Below are 5059 nucleotides of genomic sequence, written 5' to 3'. Positions count from 1 at the left end.
GGAAAAGAGACGGCACCCTGGATTCGGTGGCTGCTTCCTTGCGGGAGAGCCCGGGGCCGGCAGTGCCACAGCAGCCGCTGGCGCAAGCCGGGCGAGAGCCCCGTGTGCTCAGGGGGCCTGGGGGCTGCCTGCGCCTGAGCTCTCCGTCCAGTTCATGGAGGGAGACATCCCCGTCGCAGACGAGGTGCAAAGCCATTCACGAGGTCGCCAGAGCACGGCTGCGCAGCGGTGGAGCGGGGGCGGCGGGGAAAGGCATCCCCCGAGCGCTGGCACTGCGTGCCGGGGATAAGAAACAGGGCACGGCGGCCTTCCCTCCCAGCTGCAGAGCAGCTTGCTCGGCAGGAGAAAGTCATTTTACGGAGGGGGACCCTGGAGCAGGGAAGCGGGACGCGGTTCATCCCGGGAGCGGCAGGAACGGGACTAGCGCAGGGATGTCCCCCTCCGTGCCCTGGGCACCACGCTCCCAGGGCGGTGCTGGCCAGGCAGCGATTTTCACAAACGACAAATCCACTCCGTCCCTTTACCCTTCCTATTAGTCCCCGCTGACAGAACCAAGGTATGCAGACAGTGTTGCAGCACGGGGACCTCACCGCACCCCTACCGAATCAGCGGTAGTAGATTTACTGGAGAGAGAGGACTGGGGTACGTTCATCTGAGAGCAGCTCTTGGTTCTTCTTTCGCTGGGCCTGACCATACGCCTTTCTTCACAAGCTAAGGGTCAACTGTGAGAAGAAAGGCTGCGAAGTGTGAGGTTTAGATAAGTGCCTGTGTGCCTTACTCTCATGTGGCTGTCATGAAGTGTACACGAAGGTAAACGGCTCAGCCGGCAGATTGCAGAAGCAGGAGTGGAAGAATAAAGTTCACGGGTTGTTTTTGTGACGGTTTGTCCTCCCTCACCGGCTGGGCCATTAATGAAAACAGAAGTTGAGCTGCTGGCAGGGTTTCGGAGCAGGCTGCAGGTACCCTTCAGGAGAGGAGCACCGGGAGCTCCAGGCAGGGAGTTTATGATTAATTTTGCAGGCATTTATTGTGCAATGCGAGATGGCCACCAGCCAGCTCAGAAGTTAAGCCAGAAGATGACTGTCAAATGAAACTGTTACGTTTGGCAGATCTTTCCAAAGCTGCTGTACAAAACAGGCATACTGAAGCTGATTTCTGGATTTTCCAGACCCTCTGTACGGCATATTCTTGTACGGCAGTCTTCTTCGTTTTCCCCCTTTCGGCAGAAGAGTTACTTTTGACTTGCAGGCCACATGGATTTTAGGTCAGGATTTGTACTACAGGCAGCCCTCTCCGTGCCTTACATTTACCAGCAAACCTCTCCTTCTGGTAATTCCTCCTTTAATGATCTTACAAGGAGCCAGCTCTACTTCACTTGGTTTTCTGAAAACAAAACCGTGTTTTCTTTGAAAAGCCTTTTTAGCCAGATGAAGGTGAGAGGAGATGAAAAGGCTGGTGGTGCTGAAGGAGCCCTGCCCGTGCAAGCAGATTGCGATAGCGATTTCCCTCTTGTGTGGCTTACCCGAAGCTAAGGTCAGTCAGTTAACTCTGTTTGGACACCGTCTGCCATGAATACTTCAACGATAAAGCTTAATGTGTAACCGAGGGTTTTTTTTTCTTCTGTGTCAGCAGTTAGCAAGAAGATACTGTAAATAAGGTGCCGTGTGAGTAAATAGATATGTGTGGAGAGGGGAGGGGAGCACCGCAGCAAGCAGTTTTGAAATTCATGCCAGCGTTGCTTCAAGTGATAAGGTTATTTGAGTAACCTGCAAACCATACGGATGCACAGGTTTCAAAAACAGGAAAGCGTCTTGTTTAAAAACCTTCTGAGGCAATGCGAGGGCTTAGAAAAGAAACTGGCTTTGCGGTTAAGTGATTGTACTTCCTTATTGATATCAGGATCGAGGCGGTGCAAGGCCTGACGGGACGGCAGTGCTGCGGGCGGCGAGCGAGGCGGCTGCCATGACCACGTTTGCACCCGGCCGAGGGGCTTTCTGGAGGGATGAGAAATCTCAAAGTTTCCCTTTTCGTTTCCTCTTTGGGCAAGTCGGGAGGGTTTTTTTCTCACTCTCTTTTTCAGTAATGTAGTGAGAAATCAGTAAATAATCCAAGCGGGCTGACATCCTCAGAGGATGCTACTTTTCTGAGCTCGCCCCGTGCCCAGGATCCCCCAGGGATCCGGCCCTGCCAGAGGTCGTGCCGGGCTGGCTGCTGCTGCGCCGGACGCCTGGCTCCCGGCACTGCCAGCCCGGCAGCCCAACAGGGGTGCCTTTGGGAGGGCAGGGCGCAGCGCTTTTCTGAGGGGTTTAAACATGGACATGCAGAACTTGCTGATGCTTTGGAAAGCCTGATGTCTACATCTCTCCGTAGATAAAACAAAGCCACATACTTTCTGTTTGACCTTTGTTTTGGATTAAGAAACTCAGCCCACAAGATCTGAAGTTAAGTTTCCACGGGAGAGAGAAATGCATATGCCCGGGCGCACGTGACTGTCGATGCGCACGTGCCTTGCTGAACACGGCGTGACCCCTGCTTGCGTTGGCAGCACGCTCCTCGGGGATTTACAGAGCCGGTACCTAGAAAACACAAGTCTTTCCTACCTGAAATGACACAGCTGACACAGTTCCAACCCGCTCTGCTATTATTTATTAAACAGGAGTCAAAGCGCAGAGCTGGGATGCAGGCTTTATCTTTCCCAGCACGCGTGGTTTCCAGGGGAGGTTGTGCTCGTTCCTGTTGAGTTTGGGTACGTCTGTTCTTTGAGCACTTGGGGTCGGGCAGGGACCCGAGCGGGTCCCTTCCTGGAGGGATGCCTCTTCTCCTGGTGGAAGCGGAGGGGATATTTCAGTCCCACCCTGGCTTCTCCTCCCTGCCCGCCTTACCTTCCAGCACATCCACCCGAGCTGCTTTCCTCACCGGCGGCAGCTGCGTTGCCGCATCCACAGCAGAGTTACAGCGGAGACGGCTTTGGCCCGTCAGGTCCTGTACGTTGATTGCTCTTCAACTGAAATGTCAATGGCTTCTCAGTCAGCTCCCAGCAAAGAACGTATTTTAAAAACTTTAGGAAATTAACTTAACTAGGCCTGGAGCAAAGTTTTTTGGCTAGAAATTCAGGCTCCAGCCAACACGGCAGACTTTTGCCAACTCATTGCCTGGGTCCTAGAAGCCAGCAATGAAAAGAGAGAGAGAGAGGGAAAAAATAATCCCCTCCATTCCCCATTAGATTTAATTGTGCTTTTTTGTAAGCCTCATAAATCCTGCCCAAATCACGTCATCAAGCCACAGGAAAACTGAAACCTTGCCCAAGGCAGGAGCCAGCAGGGCTGTTCAAGCTAGAAGGGTTACATTCAGGGACAAGTTCAATGCTTTGCAATCTTGTTTTGAATGGGAACGTGCTCGTCTGTGTGTGTGGGGGAGAGGCACCTCGGTGCGGGAGACGGGCCTACCTTTTTCCTCTTTGGATGTCAGAAAAGCTACGAGAGGAAGAGCGGCACGAGTGGAGGCAAAGCAGACATCCTCACCGCCGCCCCCCGAGAGCCTTTCAAGTGCTTTTCCTCTTGCGCTGCAGCGAGGGGGAGCAGGAAGGGAGGGACGGGGACTCGCACCGAACGCGCCCGTCCAAGCACTTTATTTTTTCCTTTGGGCATCAGACAGATGGAGGGAGGAGGATTAAAAAATAAAGACATCTAAACTGAACGGAGGGTTTTCTTCCCCTTCTCCCTTGTGGTGCTTTGTTATACATTTTTTGCATGTAACTCCCAGCCAGGAAGAGAAAAGAGAGTTTCGGCTTGGAGGCAGAGCCTCCTCGCTGCCTCCGGTGCGGTCCCTTGGTCACAGCTCTCCTGGATGCGGGGCGGGTGATGCCCAGCTGGGAGATCAGCGGCATCTCCCCGGGGGAAACCAGGGCCTCCCCAGCCCCAGCCTGGCCAGCCAAAACATCACCATCAGTATTTCATGGGAGGGGGTGCGCGTGCAAGGGCCTGCAAGGTTTCGGCAAGCGCAGTTTTTGGCTTTTCACCAGCGGGGCCGAGAGCAGGGTTTGGCCCGAAGCAGCGGCTGGCACCGCGCAGGGGCACGGCCGCTTGCCCGTGGAAGAGGGGCGTCACGTCGCGCCCCGCGGTGCAGCTCCCTTCACCTCCCACAGCCCCTCGTCTCCCCGAAAGCGACAAAGCTAACAGCAGCAAGCTTTGATGGGGGCTAGCAATCACCAGCGGTGTTTAGTCACCCATCTATGGACTGCAGCAGAGGCTGAAAATGTTTGCTTATTTTTATTTGGCTTTTTTTTCCCCACCTCGCGCAGTAAAATATGTGTAAAAGCACAAGGGGATAAGGCTCTCTCCTGCCAAGTGTCGAGCCGAGCCCCCTCAGCTCTGCGAAGTCCCGGCACCCTGACCTTTGCCTTCGGTTGGACTTTCTTCAGACTCATCATTATTTTGGCTGCATTTGTGCTGCGGAGGAATGCAGGTGTTTCCTCTCTTCCCACCAGCGTGCCCATGCTCTGATTTCTGAAAGGCTGGGGAGGCTGCTTACGGGTGTCCCGGCATGCTCAAGGAGGCATTTGAGGAAAATATGGATGCAGTTCAGGCAAATGACCAGGGGAACGACACATTTGCATGCACTTGCATGTAAGTGTAATTTAGGCAGGCAAAGTGCCGAGCTTGCTTGAAAATCTGGCCCGTGTTTTTCCATTTGTGGGTTGTTTTTTTTAAGTTAAGAAAAGGCAAACAACTTGTTCTTCCATTTGATCTGTAATAACCTGAGCTGGTTCCCTTGGAAAGCTTGTTTATTCTCCTTGGCTGCTGAAGTGGATGCCGAATTTTGAGCATCCTGAGAAGAGAAGGTGTGCATATGGGGTTCTTTGTTGCCGAAGCTTTTGTTGGACGATTATAAGACTCATTTATATAGCTGTTTATGTATTAAAATTGTTGGGTTGCCTGGAGCTACGGATAAGCGCTCCTTGTTTGACATATCTCTAAATAAATATCGAGGCACATTATTAATGGATACAGCTTTAAAAGCAAACACCCAGAGATGCACTTACAATAAGGGGAGGAAAAAC

At 52.9% G+C, this 5059-nt stretch overlaps 1 long non-coding RNA gene across 1 annotated transcript; it reads right to left on the bottom strand.

Annotated features, from left to right (window-relative positions):
* Nucleotides 1–2141: 2141 nt before the first annotated feature.
* On the bottom strand, nucleotides 2142–3511 carry LOC140650104 (uncharacterized). The gene is made up of 3 exons (XR_012041853.1): nucleotides 3447–3511; nucleotides 2917–3004; nucleotides 2142–2821 (listed from the first exon to the last, which is right to left on the bottom strand). It is a non-coding gene; the product is annotated as an uncharacterized lncRNA (long non-coding RNA).
* Between the last annotated feature and the right edge of the window lie 1548 nt (nucleotides 3512–5059).

Source organism: Ciconia boyciana, chromosome 3 (assembly GCF_034638445.1).
Source record: "Ciconia boyciana chromosome 3, ASM3463844v1, whole genome shotgun sequence".
NCBI lineage: Eukaryota > Metazoa > Chordata > Aves > Ciconiiformes > Ciconiidae > Ciconia > Ciconia boyciana.
Note: the sequence above shows the minus strand (reverse complement) of the source record. Positions and strands in the feature narration are given on the sequence as shown.